Source organism: Apium graveolens, chromosome 3 (genome assembly GCF_009905375.1).
Source record: "Apium graveolens cultivar Ventura chromosome 3, ASM990537v1, whole genome shotgun sequence".
Classification (NCBI taxonomy): Eukaryota; Viridiplantae; Streptophyta; class Magnoliopsida; order Apiales; family Apiaceae; genus Apium; species Apium graveolens.
The window spans coordinates 116,437,376-116,463,200 of record NC_133649.1 but is presented as its reverse complement, the minus strand read 5'-3'; positions in this window follow the sequence as shown (position 1 = coordinate 116,463,200).

The following is a 25,825-nucleotide window of genomic DNA, read 5'->3' as shown; positions in this document are numbered from 1 at the left end:
TACAACTTTATGCCTAGCCGAAATCTTGTTATGTGCTTTCCATGAGTTGCATGTTATATATTTAGTTGCATGTTGTTGTTTTTAGGCATGGATGATCTCACCCAATGTTATTTTGAGAATAAAGGAGTTAGTTCAGTAGATTACCATGTATAAGTCTTGGTTTAAGTATTGAGTTTTTGTTAGTTGAGTTGTCAAGTCAAAACCTTGGAAAAATGAGAGTTATAGTTTCTGCAGAAAAATCAGTTTAGTACCCTGAGGTTTAGAGTGAGTTTTGACCATGTCATTGATGTGCACTTTGAGGCCCAAGTTACCAGAAGTTAGTATGGGGAGTATATAATAGGTTTTAGGAGTTGGTTGGAGGTTTGCATGTCATTTGGTTAGGTGCACAAGTAGAATAACAAAATCTGTCCAGCAGGGGACAGTTTTGTTGCAACTTAGAAATAGGGAGATTTGGCCATGTCATGGGTAGGCCCTCATTAGGCCCAATTGGGCCTTAGTTAGAGGGTATGTCAGAGAAGTTTTTCCAACCATAGTTCATAGGATATGAGCTAGAACCATGTGTCACAAGTTAATTCAAGTCAGGGCATTTTCTGCCCAGAAAAACAGGGGAACCTTGAACTTTTAGCTTAGGCCCAAGAAGGCCCAAGCCAGGCCTTTGAGCCACATCAAGCTTGTGAGATGCCCTTAGGTCAGGAGAGTCTTGTGTAAAAATTTTGAAGAAAAACTTGTAGTTTAAGAGTGTCTAATGCACTCAAGAAACCTTAGTTACCATTCTGAAATTTGCACCAGTGAGCACTTTCACTTATCACATAGTTTTAGAACACTTAGAAGTGAGTATTAGGTCAACCACCATAGTTGTAAGATAGTATAAGGTCAGTAGAGAAAAAGTCACAAGTGAGGGTCAATAGGTTTTGGATAATTTAGGAAAGGCACATTGAGTTAGGAAGCCCAAATTTGAAGACTTTGTTTAGTTAGCGACCAAGTGACTTAAGTGGTGAGTCGAGATCATCCAAGCCTAGTGTGGCATTATGGTGTATATGATGTTATTTGGTATTAATATACGATATGTGATTATGTGGCTACGTGTGTACATTTGAAAATATAATGGTGGATATGAATTAAGTGCGTATAGGCCTAAGTGCCATCCAGGTTTAATTTCGGGTTGTAAATAGGTTAAGATGGTAAGAATATATTATAATGAGGATTATTATTATTTATGTAGGATCTCGAGACGAGGGAAAACTTGCCATAAAAGTCGAGTGAAGCTCCAGTTGTTGCTCCTACCAGTCAGACCAGACCAGTCTATCTCAAGGCAAGTGATTCAACTTGACCTTCGTATTTACTGTAAACAGTTCATATATATATCGATGCAATTATCCTGAGTCATTTTGATATATTTAAATCAAGCGTATCTTTTGTTTATCTTTGAGTTACATAGAGATGCCATGAACCCTCGAGTACGTATTGCAAGTAGTTCAAAAGTCTTTCATGATAGTTTAATGCCATGATAAAATAGAGATTTGTTATAATACCTTATTGATCCTTTTGATTATCATGCTATTGATCCCTAAGAAATCTTGATATTGCACCCTGATGCTTTGATTCAACTCTTGAAATAACCTCGATAGAAACTTTATCTTGATACCTAAAAGCCAATCATTTCTTAAATTCATTCATGATTGTTTGATAACCCTATCCTTACCCTAAAAGCTTGATACCCTGTTATATCTTGAGCTGATGATCACTTTCTTTATATTTTAACACCTCTATCCTATTGGAACCAGTGATGCTTATCTTCTTGATGTTCTAATACCTATACCTTGTCTACAACCATTGCTTTAAGCCTAGTTTGGCATTACTCTTTCATATTATCCAATAGCCTTGCTCAATTTCCTTGTCAAAGTTCTTGTTTATGGAAACCTCTCAATTACCCTAATATAGTAAAGTCTAGTGGATCATGGCCCAGAGATTTAGTGTCATATTTCCAGTGTTTCAAGTTGATCTATAATCCCTTGATAAAAATGATTACAGTCGAAAGAGATTTTGTCATAAATCGGCATCAGTTTTTAAAATGATTAAAATGTGGATTTTTCAGTCCCAAAGGGGGATAAATGTTTTCTTTGAATGGTGGATCTGGACTGAGACGCGAGTCCTTTCCACACTTATATTAGGCTTAAAAGTTGCCTAGGGATTCCCAATAATGTTTTAGAACCCAGCGAGGTTCGGGATTACTTCGCGGCTGATCACCGGCTGTAATCCGTAGCGTCATAAAATGATTTTGATTAAGAATGATTTTTAGAATTTGTTTTGATGCAAGCAAAATGATGCCAACTCACATAAGTTTTATCTCTCGTTATCATTGATTATGTCTTTCCATTGTCATTCCTAAAGGTATATCTCGATTTATGTTTTGCGTTGTACTATTAGCACTTGTTGAGCTTTTGGCTCACTTCTTGCTTTACCCTTATATTACAGCTAGCAGCTATGGTTAGATTCAAGCAGACTGCCCGTAAGACCTGTGATGCTGATGCTTATGTTCGAGCTCAGGTAGAATAAGTAATAATAGTTGTGTGAGGACTCGGTATTTGTAATCAGATGTAATAGTTGGTAGTGTTGGGCTGTTCCAAACCCTAAACTGTAAGATCTTGGATTTTGGTTGTGTATTCTTCATTAAAAAGATGTAATAGCTATATTTATTTCGCTATTTAAGTTGGGGGTGTGACATAAATGAATTTGAAAGAAACAAAGTCTGGACCCTAATGCCAAGACCAAAGAACAGATCTGTTGTTGGTACAAAGTGGGTGTTCAGAAACAAAACTGATAGTGATGGCATAATTACAAGGAATAAAGCAAGGCTGGTTGCAAAGGATATTCTCAATAGGAGGGAATTGATTATGATGAAACATTTGTACCAGTTGCTAGATTGGAAGCCATAAGGATATTTTTGGCTTATGCTGCTCACAAAAAGTTTACAGTCTTTCAAATGGATGTGAAAAGTACTTTTCTCAAGGGGAATTGGAAAAGGAAGTATATGTTGAACAACCTCCAGGTTTTGTAGATTCAAAATTTCCTAGTCATGTCTACAGACTTGACAAAGTACTTTATGGCCTTAAGCAAGCTCCAAGAGCTATGGTATAAGACACTAGCTCGGTTTCTTCTGGAAAGTGGATTTAACAGAGGGACTATTGACAAAACATTGTTTTATCTCAACCATGGCAAAGACTTACTTTTGGTGCAGATATATGTTGATGATATCATTTTTTGTTCTACAAAAGACAGACTTTGTAAAAGGTTTGCCAAGCTCATGCAGTCAAGATATCAAATGAGTATGATGGGGGAACTTAGCTATTTTCTGGGCCTTCAAGTCAAGCAGAATGAAGAAGGCACTTTTATTTGTCAATCCAAGTATACCAAAAATTTGCTGAAGAAATTTGGAATGCAATATTGTTCAAGTGCATCCACTCCCATGGCCACTGCAACAAAATTGGATAAGGATACTGGTACATCAGTAGATATTACTGATTACAGAGGTATGATTGGCTCACTACTCTATCTTACTACAAGTAGACCTGATATCATGTATGCTACCTGTCTATGTGCAAGATTTCAAGCAGATCCAAGAGAACCTCACTTAACAGCTGTGAAAAGAATTTTCAAGTACCTTAAGGGTACAGCTGACCTGGGATTGTGGTATCCTAGAGAATCAGACTTTAAGCTAATAGGTTACTCAGATGCAGATTTTGAAGGATGCAAAATTGACAGGAAAAGCACAAGTGGAAGCTGCCAATTTCTTGGAGGCAGATTAGTTTCTTGGTTTAGCAAGAAACAGAAGTCAATTTCCACATCAACTGTAGAAGCAGAATACATTGCTGCAGGAAGCTGTTGTGCACAGATTCTTTGGATGAATAATCAGTTACTGGATTATGGGCTAGAATTTTCTAAAATTCCTATTTACTATGATAATCAAAGTGCTATTGCTATGACAAGTAATCCAGTTCAACACTTAATGACAAAGCACATCAGCATTAGGTACCACTTCATAAGGGAACATGTGGATGAAGGTATAGTGGAATTGCATTTTGTTCCAACAGATCAACAACTAGTAGATATCTTCACAAAACCACTGTGTGAAGCTACTTTTACAAGATTGGTAAATGAACTTGGAATGGTTTCAGGTTCTTTCTCTAAATCTGCTTAGTTTATGTTCTGATACATCAGATTTTATTATCAGTATTTACAGATATTACTATGTTTGTATATTTTGTGCTTAAATTGAAATTTTCTTAAGTACTGATTGTTGTCTGATGTGAATTTCTAAACTCTGATAGTGATATGCATGTCTCTATGACTATTCAATCCAATGAGGATAATTATGCTAGATGCTGAACTAGTAGTCTTTAATATACTAAAAATCCCATGTTTGAAGTAATTGTTTATGTAAAAATCTTTTAACACAAGCAAATTCTGATATTGAGCTTAGTTAAGTTTACTTTGTGTATCTTATTACTAAGTCAAAAAGTAGAATAGTGCTTCTTATATGTTAAGTTCTGATGTTAGTAAATATGGTGAATGTACTAAGTGCTGATAAGCCTCACTTATCAAAAGAAAAGAAAAGAAAAGAAATAAAAATCAGGTACTCATTTGAGATCTAGAGTAAAAATGTGGAAGGGAAGACCCAAGTGCATTGCTGGTATTAAGTTATATGCATTAGAAAAGCAAAATAAATATTTTCTTGGTGACTTTTCACACTCTATGATTACTGGAGAAATACTCTGATAATAGCATAAATTCTGATAAGCAGTCGTGACTCACTTACACTGAGAAGCCACTGTAAAATGGAATTTCAAAAGATGCATAAAATAAGCATAAAACAGTTGAGGTGGACTCATGCATGAACTCATTCTATAGTAGACTTCAGAATAATGACAGATTTTGAGCAAAGTTCTTAGTTATGCCTTACTTTTAAGATGTACTGAAGTGAATCAGACTTTAATCTTTATCTGATATTTAGCTTACTGCATACACATACACTCCATATGAATGATGAAAATTACTGTGGTGGTAAATGTTATTTTAGATGAACAGGTTAAGTGTCAGTTGCAGAAATTCTGATGATAAGTTATGATGGAAATTCTGATGATTAAGTTCTGAAGAAACAAAATTAGTATTTGTGTGAAGAATTACAGAAATAGACATTCACTTTTCGAGTTAAGGAGCCATGTTCTGATGACTGTTAAGTTCTGATATAAGTCTAAGTTCTACTATTAAATCCTGATTCTTTACTTGACTTATTTGTGGTTAAATCTGAAACAGTCATATTTAAAATCAGAATATGTTTGGGTGAGATATAAATAGTCAACATAATTTGGGTTAGTGGTACTCGTATATGCACAATAATTTTTACTTGTTTCGTATGCTCATTAACTCCTGTTTTAAGCTTCCGATGGCTGTCATTATTACTCATCGGTCTAGGGAGACGAGGCTTTACTTCTTTTCGTTTCATATTCCATACATCTCTTGGTCTTACCTTGTCTATATAACTGACCAATAATCCTTCAGTAAAAATCAATTCTTTCTTCTCTCAAACAATGACTCAGTTTGGTTGGTTTTACTGCTATGGCTCAGACAAGGTGACTATCTGGAACAATGGAGTTCCAAATCGTTATCCTATAAACAACATTCCTTCTAATCTCTGGATTTAATTTCCAGAAATCATTAAAAATGACTTGTTGACTGTTCAAAGAGATCTTCATCTCCGTTCTCTTCATCAGCAGGAGAGAATCATTCGTCTTGCTATTCTTTTTATTGAAGATAGGAAGAAGAATTAATTGCTATCCTCCTGTTTCTCTTCATTGTCAGCTTTTTCAGTCTTTTAGACTAGGACTAAGGCTGTTGATGTTAGGGATTCTAGAATAGGGCAATCTTATAATTTTCCGCATGTCATTTAAGTTTCATAAAATGTATTCGTTTGATATATTAATGAAATTTTACTTTATTGCAAGATTTTGTCTCTGAGTCATTTCATATTTTGAAGACCTTTTAAATTCTAATAATAATCAAGTTTTGATGCCGACGTGGCAGTATTTATTTCCTTGGTTTATTTTTGGTCATTACCTCAACGGTCATATTTTTCAGAATATTGGTTTATGAGAGATAAAGCAGTAATAATCATTTATTTAATAGGATTACTTGGTTAGTGGGATGGTTTTTCTCCTTGAAAAACTGCATGTGAAAAGTAATAATTGCTTATTTACTGTGCCCATTAACTTTTGCCTTAACTACTACATGTCTAACAGGTGTAAAGGTTTGTTCCACTACTTATTAACTACTGTCACATGGGGTGTCTAAGTAAAAGAGATAAAAGAGTTTTAAATCTTTTATTTTCATTCTTATTCTACTCATTCTCTTTTCTTATTCTCTCTCACATTCTCTGACGGTTTCTTTACAGACATTTTATCAAACACCTTACAGGCAATTTTATTTCTCACTTATTTCTCATGGCACCCAAGGATTTAATTTTTGATGGAGCCAAGTTTGTACCAAACAACTATGCTGCAATTTTGAACAAGGCTGAAGCTCCATCAGATTTGCACTTTGTGCAAGATTTCTTAGCAAATAGTGAGATTGGGTATGCTCTGACCCAACCTCAAGCTATTTCAAGCCAACAAGTACTGACGTTTTGACGGACTGGGCATTTTGATGATGGTGGTGCTACTGGTACTCCAAGCATCGTATTTGAAGTAAATGATGTTGAGCATGTTGTTACTCCTGGAGTAGTTCGTAAAGCTCTTCACATACCAGAAGGCTGTACATTCTCAACAGTGGAGGACCCTGTTCTACAGTAGCTCATGGCCAGTTTGGGCTATGAGAGCAGTTTGGGAAAGCTTGGACAATTGAAAAGAGCAAATATCAGGAAGGAATGGAGCTTTTTCTTCGATTGTATTACTAAGGCATTTGCCAATAAGTGCTCCAACTTTAATGCCATTCTAATCATGAGTCAACAAATCGGGTATGCTCTTATTCATCACACTCACTTTGATTTTGCAAGTGTTGTGCTAGGTTTCATAGGGGATAAGATGACAGAGGATAGGAATGTAGTATACTTTGCTAGATTCTGTCAGCTTATATATTCTTTTTGTTGTGCTAATGAGCTCCAACCTACCACTGATTTAATTCCACCCTTTAAGCTTGCAAAAAGGGCTTTTAATGACTTTTTAAATGCTGACATAAAGAAACAAGTGGTTAGACCCTTACATATACCTCAGTTAGTGAAACAGATACTGGTAAATGCTGATCCTCAAACCTATACATCTGTTTACCCTGATGTTCAACCCACTAACACATCCCAACCACCACAACAGGCATCAGAACATACCACATCTACCCAAACACCTCAACCTTCTCAACCTCAACCTACTTAACCCTCAATCAGGACATATTTCAAACCATCACAGTCATCTCAACCTCAACCTTCAGCACATCCTGTGTAGCCTTCTTCTGCTAGAGCAACGACATCAAGATCTAAGAAAGTTTCAAAGCAGAAAAGAAGGAGGATCATCTTGAGAGATGATTCAGATGATGAGACACAGGTTCAACCTACGTTACCTGTTGTTACTGCAGCTGAGAAAGTCTCTTCTCAGAAAGATACAGAGACTGGGAGTTCTAGGTCCCTGAAAAGGCCTAGAACAATTAATTCTGATGATGCAGCTCCTACAGTCTCCTCAAAAGCTAAAAGATTTAAAACATTAGCAAAAAGGCCTGCAGGTTCTGGTAAAGGAATGGAAGCAGCAACTAAGGAAGGTGGTCAGGAATCTCTGATCTCATAAGACCCTGTTGAAGCTCACAATTCTCCAAGTGCTAATCCATACCTTCATGCAACTCATCACTCTCCACTTCATGAGCCAGAAACAACTCATATTCCCATACCTCCAGTATCTCCAGTACATGCTGATAACCGGGGGCCAAGTGATGAAATTGACATCCATAACTTGGAAGTGCCTCAGGTTTTGTATCTAGAAGCTCCACCAACTCAAATCACTCCACCAACAACACCAATTCTAGATGTTGATTTTAATGAAGATATTCCTTCTACACCAATTTTGAATCTGGATGATGAAAATCATAATTTAGGTGGGCATCAAGGTTTGGCTGTTGATCAGAACTTAGTTGGAGATCAACACTTAGAGGATGATGTTAAAGCCTCAATAGCCTCTCATACTATTCTTTTATCAGAGGATGCTAATGATGTTGATTCTATAAATTCTGATGCTGCTAATATTGAACTTATTGGTCAAACTGCTGTCAATGTAGATGTTGATGCAGCTGGTCCATCAGGACATGCACCTCAATAAACTGTTCATAAAGCTGAATTAGTCAAGAAGTTTGTTACAGGGGAAGCACTAGTACCTTGGAGTGAAACTCCTAGAGGAAGGGAGTGGTCTAAGGAATGGAACAAAGTTACTTTTGTTCCTTCTTCAACTATACTTGCTGAGCACCTGGCAAAAGCTGATGAGATGCTAGTCAATGATGATTTCAAGACACAGCTAAGAGTTACTGCACTCAATACAAGACACCTTCAAGGTCAATAATTTGTAACTCAGGCCGATGCGGACAAAATTCAAGAATCTATCAATCAACAAGATATGGTTGCCAAGCTGGACAAGAAAAGGTTTTTTAAACCTACTTTTGACAGAATTGAGTACATTGAGAAAACCCAAGAGAAGCAACAGTCTCAGATTGATGAAATTTTGAAGAATCAAGCTTCTCATCAAAATCAACTCAATGAGATCCAATCCTCAGTGGAATTGCTTCTCTCTCTTCTTTTACCTGCTGATGCCAAAAAGGGGGAGAAAGTAATTAAGTCCAAATGCAAAACTGTTAAGACACTGAAGGGAAAGGATGATGAAAAAGATGACCAGGGAAACTCTGGAATGGGTGGAGGTCATGGTCAAGGTAAAGGTCTTTCATCAAGCAAAGCTGGAACTACAAGTCGAAGAACAAGTTCTGATACTGGGAGAAGAATAACTTCTGATACTGGTAAAAGGATAAGTTCTGATGAACATTTGGAACTTGACGAGGAAATTTCAAGACAGTTATTTCTGAAAGAAAATCCAGGAATGAACTTTGAGAGTCTAAAGGAAGAAGAAGCTAGACATAAGTTAGAAAAAGTCAACTCCAAATCTAAAGTTTCTGTTGGTGAAAAGAAACTTCCTAAGGCTAAAGGAATTGTGATAAAAGAAAGGAAAAATCCTGAGGAAACCAAGGCCAAATCACAAATGAAGATAGATCCAAGGTCCAAGGGCAAGGAAAAAGTTGATGAACCTGTAAAGGTTTATGTGCCATTTATGGATGAAGAAATATCTGATGAAGATTCTAGTCTTACTTTGATACAAAGGAAGATTTCTCAAACAACTTATAACATGGCTCAAGTTGTTCAGAGTCAAGATATAGTAAAATCTGATATGAAGATGAAGCAAGCAACCTCTGACATAGCTCAAGTTGGCTTGATATAAGAAGATAAGGAAAAGGAAACCTCTGACATTGCTCATGTTAAACCTTCAAAGTTACTCCTACCAGGATTCACCAAAGCTAAACAGACTCAACCTTTGAAGACTGCAACAAGTGGTTTTGAAGCAAGAGTGGTTACAGGAAAAGAAACAAGAGATAAATCTGGATTGGGTAGTGCTGATGAAAGAAGAATAGATAACACAACCAATGATCCAACTTCTTTAAGTGAACCAGGTGTTGGAGAAACTCCTGAAAGATTGAATCAGCTTGAATCTGTACAGATGGTTTACCATACATTCTTGAAAGAACACATCTTGTTATATTTTATGACAGATGGAAGGGTATACCATATTAGGCAGAATGCTATACCACTGAAGTATTTTGAGGAACTAGAACATGTTCTATTCCTACTTCAAGTGAAGAACAGATTAACAGATAGTGCTGCAAATTATTTAAGGACTCAAATTCAGAGACAGAAAAAGCTTTATTCTGTAAAGTCTGATAGCACATACTGTCCTAAGTACAGAGATCACAAGGATGATATTGTCAAGATGAAGCCTAACTCTGCTAAGATTATAACTACCTTTCTGGGTAATAAAGCTGTGGAATTCAATCTTGAGTCTGACAAGGCATATTTGATTAGACTAGATCAGGACATAGTTAGGGGGATGACGGTGGAGTACAGTGCGGATGTGATAAGGTGGGTGATTGGGCAGCCCGCGAGGAAGCCCGGTTAGGACACCTGGAACGATAAGACTCTGGAGGACTTTGATTTGGATTTGATAGTTGCTACTCTTCGTGTGCCTGAGACTCATTGGAGGTTCAAGAGGGGCACGACTGATTATTCCACATTCCCTGCTTCATGCATGAACAGGTTTGCACGTGTTTGGAATTCGTATTTGTGCTAACATCATGCCATCATCTCATGTGCATGAGATTACTGTAGAGCGTGCTCATCTGTTGTGGGGTATTCTTCAGGGGGACTATGTGGATTCGGGGATGGTTATCCATCAAGGTATTTTGAGGTTCTTGCGAGGAGGTACTACGGGTTCTATACCCTATGCGTCCATTGTAATGAAGCTGTGTGTGGTAGTTGGTATTCATTTGCCCGCACATGAGCAGCTCCATCTTCTCAGTGCTCCTATGGACAGTTCTACGCTGCTGAACATGATAGAGTGATATGGTGGGAAGCCCGATCCTAAGGGGCTTGGATATTCTTATGACCATCTACCAGGTGGAAGGCCAGCTCCTCATGCATATGCTAGTGGTATGGCATAGGCGAGCAAGGCAGCTTGGAGAGCTGAGTTGGGTAAGGCTGGTCCATCACAGAAGGAGCAGGAGGAAGCAGGAGAAGATGTTGGAGTTGGTTTGAGCACGACACAGTATAGGCTCTAGCGAGGAGGATGGATGCGATGCATGACATCCATAGTCGGTTTGCACGTGATCTCACCCAGGCATTAGGGACTGCATTCAGAGCCACATATATTGACATCCAGTGGCCAGTATTTGGTGAGGACTCCGCGTATCCACCTCCAGACACGCCTGACACTCCACCCGTTGGGGGTGAGGATCCTGATTCCGAGTAGGCTTTGCCTGATTCCTTATTATTACCTTCACTGAGGACAGTGACAATTTTAAATCTGGGGATAGTAGTTGAAGGAATATGTTATGTTTTATGTGAGTCACATATAGTTTGCATATTCATGATAGTTTAGCGCATATAGTTGCATATTTTACCATGTGGTAGTTTTTTTGTAGTAGTTTTTATGATAGTTTGTTCATATAGTTTCATGCATTTGCATAATAACATGACCCCTTAGATGATTTTTTCTGATTAATTTGTGATATTGATGCTAGTGTAGTGATGTCGTATTTAGTGATGTTAAGTCTTGTCGAATTGATTTGCATGCTAGAGATAAGTGTATTTCACTAAGTCTTATAGGTTGCTTGAGTGCTAGATCATGATCATGGTTTGTGTGTTTGTCGAGGTTTAATCGCTTGTTTATATTTAGAATTTAGGATATTCTCTTAATGATAAAATAATATGGATTTTTAAAATATGGAGAAATTGGATTTCATTGCTAGTTGTTGTGGCTAGGTGTCAAATGGCTAGTAGCCGGCTCATATTAATATGAGTAGTCTAGGGTTGAACGAGATGGAGCGAAACACACTCGTTCAAAAATTTGTGAAAAAAAGAAGAAAAAAAATAGAAAAAAATAAGTGTTATGTATAATTGATCACGAGTGGGCTTTTTAGTACTCGAGTTATTAAGTTCTTAGGGGACTTTGTGCCTAGTGACCTAAGGGTTTTACGGTCTGGGATCCGCTAACCTAACGCTCGCTACATGGGTACTATTGAATAAGTCTTTTGTGGACCTCACTCATTGCACGGTCAAATAGGCATACTTGTGTTGTTTATGTGTTGTGAATAAACGCGTGAATCCATGTAAAACTCTAACATAAGTATTGAAGTGTTATAAGTTATTTTGAGTCTAGCTTTTATTTTATTTATAACCTTGCGATTGCTTTGATGAGTAATGAGTAATGATTATTAAGCTAGTAGTGATGGTATATCTGTAAGCATTTGCACACACGCACATCTCTGGTTTGTAAGTTGATTTGTAAGGTTTGATTGAGCTTTATGCGAATAACTGCATTGGTTGAGATGTTGCTTGTTGATTGGTTTAGTTATTCTATGGGGATCGTTGCATTCATTTAGTTGCATTCATGCATTTTTATTTCTTGTTCTTTGAGTCTGTTTATGCTTGAGCACAAGCATCGATTCAAGTTTGGGGGTATGTTAAGTGGCATTTATGACACTTTATAAAGCTCTATTAAGCTTTGAATTGGTGTATTTGTACTCAAGTTATTGGTGTTTTAATGTGTTTTCTAGTGTTTCTGTATTTCAGGCATTAATCCGGGATTCAGGTGAATTAGCATTGATTTGATGCAAATATGGTGTTAGGATGGTGTCCAAGGAATAAAGGCTCATAAAGACCAACTTGTTGCAGCAATAAAAGAAGGCAATTCCAATTTTTCCAAAAGACCGGCGCGCCCGCGCTGTGCTAGCGCGCGCCCGCGCCAGAGGAACAGAATGACAACACGCTCGCGCTGGTGAAGCGCGCGGCCACGCCAGGTCGGGAATTCAGTTTCCTGTTTCAATTAGAAGACTGTTTTCTGGGCTTTTGGATTAATTGGAGAGCTATTTAAAGATAATAATAAGACATTTTTTATAACAGAGCTTGAGAAGATGATAAGAAGACCTATAGCACAATTCAACGAATGCGAAGAAGATCTAGTTTATTCTTTTGAATCTTTTTTCTAAGTTGTAATCTTGGATGCTTGTTTCTTATTTTGTTGAACCTAATACTCTGGATTACATACTTTGTTTATTATTTGTTTATAAAGACTACGTTTATTATACCATGCTTTCATCGGAACCCACGTTGATAATGAGTCCGATTATGGGCTAATCGTTATCGTGGGGTTCTAGCGGATTTATTTATAGATTTCTTTATTTGATTTGTTTCGACGCCTTAGTGTGTGGTGATTGTATGATAACCTAGTATTGGTTGTGCTTATTCATCTTATGAGCGTCGCGAATTTATAAGATAGTGTGTTAATTCTTAATGAAGTGATAGTGAATTAAAGGATTTAGAACTTGCCATGCTAGCATAGGTTCATGTGTTATTGTTATGCATGATTCGTAGGTAATTTTAACCATCTTACTTGCCCTATATAATCGCAATACATAATTTGTGCATTAAACCGTTATGTTGTCAAATTCTATAGACATATAGAATCTCAATATAATTGGTGTCTATTCAGCTTCTATCTCTTTTATGGATGTCTGGTAGTATGGTATTCGTACAAAAAAAGTTGGCATTTATCAGTTTCGTGTTATCTGATTAGTGTCATAACCATTACATGCTAAGGTTAAGAACGAAAAGGCTATTGAATGAAGTACTTAATGAAGTTAGAATCCCATGTTTGTGTCATATATTATTCAACTCTATTTATTCTCTTTAGTTAATGTTTTCTAGCATAATTCTCAATAGTTAATCGTAGTATAATCAAAACCCAAATTGTTATTCGTCTTAGCATTGAATAATAGCCATATCCTTGTTGCATAAGTGCATAAATCACATAGTTAATTTAACTAGTCTCTGTGGGAACGAACTAGAAATAGTTCTATATTAGTTGCGATCGCGTATACTTGCGTGTATTATTAGCGCGTGCTTAGCGACCAACACAATCTTCATAACTGACCGCCTTCAGATGTTGATGACATGCAAATACTGATGATATATCAAATCTTAACGACACACCAAGTACTGATGACATCTAAACGCAGTCAGATCCTGAGCTTCTTCTGATCATTGAGAATTAGCATGTAACACAAAACTCAGAGTAATTTTTCCTACAGAAATAAGAGGTGGTTGAGAAGAGTTTTATGTGATCATATAACTAGAGTTATTCATGTGTAAAGGTCTAATCATAGTCATATCATCAGATATCATAGAGTGTAAATGATTTGTAGCTTGAGGAGTATCAACCATTGGTATAGCCTTGGGTGATTGTACCAATATTGCTTCAATCTTATCTTGAGAAGTGATCAGTATATCTGGAGAATCAGGAACAACTCCATCAGGAACTGTTCTTTTTCCAAGAATGTGGTGCTTGTCAGGAATTTACCCCATAGTAGGATTTAATACTAAGTTTGCAACAATACTTTGAACTATTGGTTCTTGTGTGACTTGAGGTGTAGAATCTTCTTTAATCCTTTGAACTGAAGGTTCTTGTGTGCTTCCCTCAAAGATAGGATCATTGATAACAACATCCAATCCAGGAATATGCTATTGATGAGCTTCCCTGTCTTGTACTATCTTCAGAATGTCATCAACCACAAAAATTTGACTTCCTTAAGCAATATGAGGAATAGTCAGACGTGATGTTATGCTTGCACCTACACTTTGAGTAAGTGGTTCTTGTGTAGCTGGGGCATTAATAGGTGTATCTTCACTTTGAGAAAATGGTTCTTGTGTACTGTACCCCTTATGTGGTGAATGAAGTTTGGTCTTTTACTTTAAGAAACTATTGAAGTCTCTGCCTTTCTCTTGATAGACTTCTATAGACCAACTTTCTTAGCAATTTCAACTATCTTGGTTGTTTGAGATGTAGTAACTGTCTAATCAGGAATTGTCACTGTCTTGTCAAGAATTGCTTGAGACCTGTCAGGATTTGACAATGATTTATCAGGATTTGTAGATTCGTGATCCAGAGCAATATCAGTCAACACTGTAAGACCATCTGATTTCTTTTAAAGCTAGTCTTCTAGCTTCATTAGTCTTCTTTTCTTGGGCTTAGCAGTTGCAATGAAACGTTGGTCTTGTTCTGCATTAGCACCATTAACTTCCACTGGTCTAGTAGGCTTCTTGAATACAATTGGATCATCATTTTCACTTTCAGTGTTTGATGAATCTTTAATCAGCTTAATACCAGCTCTAATTTTCATTTTTCTTTCTATATGGCATTCTCCTTGATTTTTGTTTCTAATGAGACACTCATTTTCCTTGCTACACCTTTTTGCTCTAAACATTTAGGTGAATGTGAAACAACCTTTAGACTTGATTGTCTCTGAGACACATCAGTCTTAGTTATTGTCTTTGTTTTTGTAACTGATTCCTTTTGAGAAGAACCAGAGGTGATAGAGTGTTTCAATTTAATGGAAGAAAAATGGACACTTTGGTCAGGAATATGGTTCGATGTGCCCTGTTCCACAGTGTTAGGATATGGAAAATTATATTTGTTAGGCATTTTGTTAGACAAAAACACCCACAATTCCCGTGTTAAAACTATCCCTTTCCAGAAAGTATCTTTCCTTTTTGCTAAATCAATCAGAGATTTAAAATAATTTGAAAAATCATCAGAAGTTCATCTTTTTCAAAACATTCACCAGGTAAAAGATAGGTAAACATCAGTTGTAAGAACCTAGTGTAACCAACACCATTCTGTTGTCATCGGGAAGTATTCTGAAATACCATCTGAGTCCTGTCAAAACTTGTATTCTTGATCTGTTCATTACTATTGAGATAGCTTAGGAATAGTTAATTGTACATGTGTAAATTATGAGTGTTAAACAGATAAATACGAAATTAAAAATATTCACATATGTAAACATCAGAAGAATATGAACAGTCATGATTATGAAATAGGACAATAAACAACGGAGAATTTTTATTAATCACAATAATTAAATACAAGAAAGACTACACAAGATTCCAACCCTAATTCCTAAGAACTAGAATTATTCTTCCTTCGTCTTCTTGCTTTCCTTCTTGTTTTTCATCTCTCGCCTATGGTATATGTGAGATATGGATAACACAAGAGAAATAATATTCTTTTGAAGCGCCAAGAGTTTGAGTCGGTGTTCCTCTTCCTCCTCAGCTTTTCGAATCTCTTCGTAGTGAATCTCTAATTTAAAAAGATGCAACCCAAGCTGATCATCCCAGCAAAGATGATCAAAGATCGTCTGTGGAACTTCAGCAGGGTGAAAAGTTTGACCGTTGATGAGGACTCTCAGTCCAAAAAGGTCAAAATAAAGTCTTCCTTCTTTAGGATTAGAAGCAGGAAAATATACTCCATATTTTTTAGTGTAGAAGCGGGTTATTGAAAGGATGTGTGAAGTTTAGAACATTTTAGATTTATAGTTTTGATGTTGTGAGAGAGAGACGTTTGAGTAGTGTTTGAGGTTAATAATAAGTAGGAGAAGTAATTTTATAGCCGAATCCTACTGGGAATCTAAAGAGACACTTTGATTAACTATGTAATAATGAATACTGCATGCATAATATTACGCATATCTAGGCAAATAAAACAAGGTCTCTTTACATGCACCTATTCCCAATATAAAATAAATAATGATGACAAGTTTAACATGATTATTCAAATAGAATAAAACAAATTTGTAACAATTTAAAATGACGAAAGAAATAATGTTACCGTCCTTTTTAGGAAAAATCATGTCTTGTCCATCACTTGCTGAGATAAAATCCGTAATTCAAGATCAAGAATTTAAACATGATTTCTCCCCCTCAACATTTGCATTGATGAATTTATTAGCCAAATAAAGTATCTCTTCTCCACTGACCAATTTTTCAGAAATTGACAAATCATTAGTAATGTGAATTATATGATTAGTTTCATGCAAAGCTCCCCCTGTAACTGTACTGTCAGTTCCTGATAGTTTTACATTTCTCCCCCTCAACCTGTGCATTTTCATCAGGATTTGCCTTCTTTCCTGATTTAGATTTTTGTCCGCAAGTACAACATTTTCATGATTGCATTCTTCTCTCACCAGGTCATTGATATTATTGAAGTTGAGATGAGAAAGCTTCTTGTGCTAATTCCAACTTTCATCTACTGATGCTTTAGTTACCAGACAAGTTTCAGGACCATCAATATTTGCATAAAGTTTGGCTTCATATTTGTTTCCATGTCTGTAAGATTTGTAAACAATTTTCTTTGTGATCTTATGAACTACTTAACAGTGCGTATCATTGAACACGACATAGAAACTTCTGTCAGTAATTTGACTAATGCTTAAAAAGTTATGCTTCAGTCCATCTACCAGAGCTACGTTTGAGATGATAATATTGCCATATCCCAGTGTTTTTCCTATATTTCCATCTCTATAGGAAACCATTGGGCCAGCCTTCTCCTCATATTCTGAAAACAGGGATTTAGTTCCATTCATATGTCCTGAACAACCACTGTCCAAGAGAAGCACATTTTTCTTGTTTCTCTATAATCAGAAAAATAGAAATCAGTCAGAATTTTTAAGAACCCACACTTGTTGGGTCCTTTTAGACATCTTATGTATTTTTGCATTAGCAGACTTCTTGTCAGGATTTGATTCATAAGGATTTACTCTATCAGGATTTGTCTTGACATTTTTGACTCTATAAGATGTATGCACATTCAGTTTAGCAATTCTATTTAAGACATCAATTTTATTAAATTTTGTAAAAGGATGATAATTGTTGTGATACAAACTATGATAATCTTTACAAGTGTAAATAGAATGACAACTGCTACCACAATGAGAACAAGAATTTTATGGTTTGTATAATACTGATCTACCACTAATATCAGACTCAGGTTTCTTAAATACTTTCTTTTTAGGCTTCCTGCAATCAATAGCAATACAATTAGTATTACCACAGTTAAAACAAGCTTTCTTAGGAGCATTAAGAATGTACTTATAGTTGTTTTCCTTGTTATTCCTTGTTTTCCATTTCTACCTCTCTTAGACCTAGGTTTTGGAGTTTTAGCAGTTACCTCACAAATTTTCTTGTTTTACTGACTCTTAGAGAGAAATCCTATATTTTCTCTTCTTTTCTTACATTTTAGGATCTTCTTTCTTTTTAGCAGGGACTCTAGATTCAGCTTTCTCTTCAGCATTATTCATAGAAGTAGAACTAGATTCATAGACAGACTCCACTCCTCCTTCATCAGTTCTAACAAACTTAACTTAGTAGTGTTATCGATGGATTTATTGATATTCCTATCAGTAAATTTGTTATAACATAAACATTCTTTCTAGTTTTTATCACTGATGAAATCATGAACTTTCTTTCCTGAGGTCATCCATGTTTTAAACACCTCTCTTTCCTTTTCTAGAACTTTTTCTAGTCTGGCATACCTGATGTTTATCTGAGTTTCATTATGTTGTGCCTTCTTACATGCTTTTTCATTCTCATGCATGCAAACTAACTCAGCTTCTAAAAAATCATTTCTTTTTCTAAGCCTCTTATTACCAGCAATTAAACTATCATATTCAATAGTCTTACTTTTAAAAGTAACATGCAAAGAGTATAAGAAAGTTTTCAGTTCAGATAAATTATCAATATCAACAGGAAATATAACTGAAGGTACCTTATCAGTTCCTGAGGCATCCTCACCATGAGTTGCCATGAGTGCATAGCATTCATCATCATTGTCGATTCTTGATGAGTCCATCCAGTCTCTGTTGGAATTTGTAGTGACCATAGCTTTTCCAGTTATCTTGGGGCACTCATTAGCCAGATGTCCCCTTTAATTACAGTTGTAATATGTCACCTTGGTCTTGTCAAACTTCTTTCCCTTGGGGTACTGACCATCACTCTTTCTGAACCTGCCTTTGCCTTCACCATAGAACCTTCTGTTGAAACCACCTTTTCTATGTGGTTTTACAAACCTCATCCTTCTGAATCCTTTCACAAGCATTACAGCCATTTCAACCACTTAAGGATCATCCATATCAATCTCAGAATCCTTGTCAGTATCGATGTCAGGATCTGATACATCATCAGTATCTGACTCTTCCACAATGTTCCTTCTCCTTGACCTATCACTTATCTTTTCCTTGTCCTTATGAGTCTCAGCATTAAGAGCCACAGTCTTCATCTTATGACCCTTTATATTCTTCCTTTGTTGGATCTCCAGGTCATGAGTTTTCAGCATCCCATATACTTCATCCAGAGTCAAAGAATCAAGATCATATTGATGCCTGAGTATCCCAATCTTCTGGAAGAGCACTCAAAAACTTGGTGTTTGATTCTTCTCTCTCATATTCTTTTCCAACCAATGATAGATCATTCAGCAGTGTCAGAAATCTATCATATATATAAGTAATTGACTCATTAGCCTCGGCATCATTGCTCATATTCTTATACAAGAACAACTCTTCTATTCTTCTTTATTGCCATTGTACCTTGGCAATGTGTCTCCAAGGCATCACATATCTCCTTTGCAGTCTTGCAGGAAATAACTCTGTTTGACATCACATTGTCCAAACTATTGTGCAGAATATTCCTGACTTTAGCATTAAGCATTGTAGCTTTTTCAGGATCTGACCACTTTGATCTTTCCTTTATGGCATAGTGTTCACGAGCATCTACGCTCATAGACATAGTTTCCATAGGGTATTAAGCTCTTGTTTTGATGATATCAATATATGAATCATCAATAGCTTCAAGGAACATCAACATCTTTACTCTCCATGTAGAGTAATCAGCTTTCTTCAGGATGGGAATTTTCATGCTTTCATGGCTTCATATATCTTGAGTTTGAAGATTTTGTCTATTTTCTCTTCAAGGCTCTTTATGGTCTAAAGCAAGCGCCAAGAACATGGTATGACACTCTCTCAGAATTTCTACTTGAAAATGATTTTACTAGAGGTGTCATAGATAAGACTCAATTTCATAAGAATTATAAAAATGATATCATACTTGTGCAAGTCTATGTTGACGATATTATTTTTGGGTCTACGAATGATGCACTTTGTGCAAGGTTTACAAGCTTATGCATAGTAGGTATGAGATGAGTATGATGGGTGAGTTGAAATTCTTTCTTGAACTTCAATTGAGTCAGAATCCAGATGGTATCTTTATTTGTCAAACGAAGTACATCAGAGAGCTTCTGAAGAAATATTAGTTTGAAGATTCAACACCTGCTAAGACTCCGATGGCAACTGCCACAAACTTTGATCAAGACAAACCTAGTAAGAAGGTGGATATCACTAATTATCAAGGCATGATTGGATTATTACTCTACCTGACTGCAAGTCGTCTAGATATCATGATTGTTACATGCTTGTGTGCACGGTTCCAAGCTGATCCGAAGGATTCTCAAATGATAGCCGTTAAAAGAATTTTCAGATATCTGAAGGGTACATCTAATCTAGGTATCTGGTATCCTAAAGATACAGGCTTTGATCTCATCGCCTACACAGATTTTGATTACGCTGGATGTAAGATTGATCGGAAGAGTACTTCAGGAAGCTGTCAGATTCTTGGAAGAAGATTGGTTTCTTGATGTAGTAAGAAGCAACATTTAGTTTCTACCTCTACTGCTGAAGCTGAATACATTGCTGCTGGAAGCTGCTGTTCTCAAATTCTTCGGATGAGAAATCAACTCCGAGACTATAGACTTGATTTGAAGAATATTCCTATCTACTGTGACAACACAAGTGCCATAGCAATCTCAAACAATCTTGTTCAGCATTCAAGGACCAAACATATTGATATAAGGTATCATTTCATTCGAGAGCATATAATGAATGGTATTGTAGAACTTCATTATGTTCCTATAACAAATTCAATTGCAGAAATTTTCATAAAGCCACCTGATGAAGTTACCTTCGATAAGTTGGTTAGTGAACTTGGCATGTTGAATTTGTCCAATTAAATGGAAATCAACAAATGTAATTTAATTCGGGTAAACTATACTACCCCGATGATGATATTATGAGGGGAAAATAAGTTTACATACCTAATTCATTATATATATCCATGTTTGTAAACTTGTTTTGAAGCTAACTCATTACCATGCGTTACATGTTTTATGTTAGTGGTAAGTAAATTAGAGTTTTTGATGCAATATATGAGTTGGTTTGAATGTTTACATGTTATATGTTTACTCTGATGTAAATACTCATGATATTGATATTTATTTTAGCACACACACACATATCAATCTTGTTTGCACTATGATCTAAGACCCTATAATCTCATTTATGATCTTATCATAACTCTAATTTATAGGTTTATATCATGTTTACGATATTATGCAACTATCTTGAATACTCTGATTCTATTTTGTGTGATTATATAATGTTTTATGAGTAATTCTGTATGATTGTTGAGTTTCAGACCCTAGGTAACCCTAACAATAGATTCCTTGGTCAATCTGATTCTTTGTTTATGCTAGAATAACTCTGTTAATTTTGTTCTAGAATAAATATGCAGCATGACTAGTGATAATTATGATATATTTATGTCAGGAATAGTTTTAATTGGTTTAGTCTTGTGTTGACTAATCAATTGGTGCATACTTATTGAATGTACTCTTGGCATAAATGATTAAATTTATGACTTATATGTTGATCATGTGTAACTCTGATGATCTTGCTATGCTTATACTCTGTTCTAGATATTAGATCCTAATATATTTCTTATACTCTGATTACCTTATGCTAGTCTTATAAGTTTGAATTAATGTTCACCCCTTTTCCTTTTAGTGTTTATTTGTATTGGACTAACTTGAACTATTTTGAGCTAATGAGATTTGATTGAGTAACAGTATCTGTAACGACTGAGAAATTACGCTTGTATTATATCTTAATAAAGATGATTTATGTGTTTTATTATATTCTTAATTGTGTTGAGTCATAAAACCCTAGCTGTTATGTGCTACTTGTATTCTGTTTCGGTTAGAATGTGTTCTGGATAATTATCAGATGTTTTACTATAAGTTAAATGTCTTTATATCAAAAGCTGTACAACCCAAACAGTGTTTTAAAAACAAATATTTCAAATAAAATCATTGGCCTTATTTTTCCAAGTATGGCCTACGCCATATCGATATTCTAAACATTTAGACGTTTTACAAATTTTCCTGTTTCGCGAAAAATGACATTTCCGGGCCCCTTCGGGTGTCAAAAACCTCACAAAAATCACATTTTTATTTTTATATGATCATGAAATTATCAAATATCATTTTTCTTTACATTTTTGTATTATTCACAATTTTTGGGAATTTTTGGCATATATTTTGTATTTATTTGATATTTAAAAATTCAAAAATTATATCCAAAAATTATAAAAATTGGGGCCAATTAATTTTATTAGATGTATAATTAGGTCCTTAATTTTAATTAGGGGTATTTTTTAACCCTGGTATAGATAGCTGATTTATTATTAATTATTAAAAAAATCAGAAAGTAAGAAATAATTGTGTGGGTGAAGAACAACTCTTCGGATTCAATCACAGATTTCAACGTGTTTCTGTTCCCCAAATCAGTTATGTGAGTATTGAAAGTGATGCTTGTGATCTCTAATTTCTGTTTATATCATCAATTTACATTTGGTTGCTTTGATTTTCAATTCATAAATTAGGGTTTATGATTGAAATTAGGGGTTCTTGATTTAGGAATCGTTGGTTGTGATGATTGGAATAGCTTTATTTTGTGATTTGCAACTGAATCATGCCAGAAATTGTTGTGTTCTATTTCTAGAAACTATGAATCGAAGTCTTGGTTTTTATGTTTTTTCAATCGATTTTCTGGATTTAATCGCGATTGTTAGAGGTTTTTAATACCAGGAATAGATTGTACATAATTAGGGCTTTGATTTCATGTATACCCCATTGAATTTTGTTGAGAAACAATCGGTTTCTGCTGATTGCCGGAGGACTGTCGGAAAACCGCCGTTGCCGGTGGTATTCTTGAGCTTTCCGGCTTCAATAGCAACGGGGAAGGAAAGGGAAAGGATCTGGGAGGGACATCAAGTGAAAACCCAGAAAAACGGAACCAGAATCGAAGCTTTAGGACACCGTTTTCTCACCGAAAAACTCCACCGGTGCCGGATTCTGGGCTGGTCGGCGGTGTTCTTCGCGACCCGGATTTGACCCGGTTCTAACCCGGAAATCGACCCGGGTTTGATCCACAAAAACCCTAATTCAATTACTGATTTTTATTTTTGATTTTTATATAATTTAGCTTTATTTTTATAAAAATAGAAATTAGTTTTATTAATTAAAAAATATTAATTAATTTATTAATTTATTTATCTATTTATTTACATATTTACTTATTTATTTAAAATAATTAATTATTAGTTGAAAATCTAGTATTTAAATGGAGTAGCTATTTGATAATTAGTCAGTTTACTCGAATGACTTGTAATAATTCGAGTTGTGTTCCGAATTTTAAGAATTCGGAGTATAACTAATTATTTATGTACGTACATCTTTCCAGATTACGTAATATTTAGAAAAAATGCCCAAAATAACCAAAATTTATAGTTGCCTGCCCAAAATAATCACGCTGGACACAGGTGCCCATTTTACCCAAGGGGACTCGCATACACTGAATGCGCATGCTAGCTTCGCATACAACACATGCATGTGCCATGTGTTTTAGCTGCCAATCACAAAGAATGAAGCACATCAGGGTTTAAAATATTTGAAAAATAAACAAACTATACGCATTTACTATATGCGTGACCACCATACACGCAAATGGCATATGCGTGTACCTCCCTCACACGTCACCTAACCAATTTTTTTTATACTATACGCATATGTTGTATGCGTGGCATGGACACGCATTTCTTGTATGCGTATTCCTCTGGTTATTTTGGGCACTGATTTGGAGCGTGGGTATTATGGGCAGGCTTTAATAAAAAAAAGTTATTTAGGGCTTTCACCCTAATATTTATCTGTACTGATTAATTATTTATAATTTAATCAATTTAACTATATAATTTGTAATATATTATAATTAATTCCAAAAAATAGGGAATATTTATTTTAAAATATGATAATCCTTGGATAATTATTTAAAAATATAATCTAGGTTTAACTAATTATGAATAATTAATTATAATTGATTAATAATTGATTAATTCTTATTTATTGCCTAATAATTAAACCGTCTATCCGATTTAAGCGAAACGAAGACCCTTATACTCAGAAAAATGACCCGAATCCATTAAAAATAGTTATAAATCATAATTTCTTTCGAGAGCGAGTCCGTTTATGTTAGTTGTTTGTTTACAAACCCTATCATTGATAAAAACGAGTCTAATAAATCCCATAAAAATAGGAATCGATTCAGATATTAATTGTTAATACGGATATATGTCTAGTATCGATTCTAAAAATATTTATAAGTCTAAATGAACTATGTGCCTTATTTTATATATGATTTACATGATTATGTAAACACTATTTGCTAGATAATTATATACGAGTCGTATAGAATCGTATGGGTAGATGATAAGGGCTACGTGGTACCAGTATGAGATACGCGTATGATGTAAGTCACCTAAACAAGTATCTTTCCTTGATAGATTCAGCACCAGCAAGGCGAATCAAGCCGGAGATAGAAGGCTGTGAATTATCCGAGGATACCAAGCAAGTTTTTTCCCTATTCTAAGTTTAGAATAGTGAATCGCTTCCAACTTTACATGACAGTTACACCTTGATAATTCTTGTTCACAAAAACCGATACAAAATTATTGATCCTTTATTTCTATCTCATTTTGATTCTTGATTTCTCTTAATTCATTGAATCCTCTATTCATATTCCAATAATTATACACTAATATACATATACTCTGATATATCCTGGTGTTGGGATATATCGAAAGTATACCGATTATTCCGGTTGCTAAGTTATGTACTGTATGGTTACGATACGGGTCGGGTATGAACCAGACCCTTGATTATTAGGCCATAGTGCCTGGGTACCCTATTATATATTGGTGGGGTCTATATAGTTGGGTATAGATACGCGTTGTATCTTGACTGATCAGCAGGTTATAGTGCATATGTTGGTTCTTGTTACAGACTCGTTCTTTTAGTACTCGCCAGTAATGGCATTCATTGTTCTATGTAATGAGACAATGGCGTTGGCTAGAGTTAATTAAAGACTACGATGTATCAATCAACTGTCATCCAGGTAAAGCAAATGTTGTAGCAGATGTACTAAGTCGAAAGGAAAAATTAAATTTGTTAACATCCTCAGAAGAATTGATTAGGGAATTTGATAAAATGGAAATTGAAGTTCGTATTCCAGAAAGCTCCACTGAAATGAACTACGCAATAACATTTCATCCAGAATTATTGGAAAAGAAAAGAAGGTATCAGGAAGAGGTAATGAATCATGAAATTGACAATTTGTCAGGAGAAGAAATTACCAGCAAGAAATATGATAAGGGAATTTTCCGAGTTTCTTCGAGAATCTGGATACCTAATATACCGGAACTGAAGGCAAAAATTTTGCAATACGCTTACAGTTCTAGATATTCAATTCATCCCGGAAGCACAAAGATGTATAGAGATTTAAAGGAAAACTTTTGGAGGCCAGACATGAAGAAATAAATAGCGGAATGGGTGAGTAAATGTTATACGTGCCAACGAGTCAAAGCTGAGCATCAACGTCCGAGCGGATTACTACAACCACTGGACATTCCAGAATGGAAATAGGAGCACTTAGCAATGGATTTCATAGTAGGACTTTCGAGAACCAGAGCAAACTATGATGCAATTTGGGTTATCATTGATTGGTTAACGAAGTCAACACATTTCCTTCAAATCAATGAGAGGTTTTCGCTTGACAGGTTAGTGCACCTACATCTCAAGAAAGTTGTGATGCGCCATGGAGTGCCTGTATCCATTGTATACGATCGAGATCCACGTTTTAATTCAAGATTCTACAGACAATTTTAGGAATGCCTTGGTACCAAACTAAACATGAGCACCGCTTATCATTC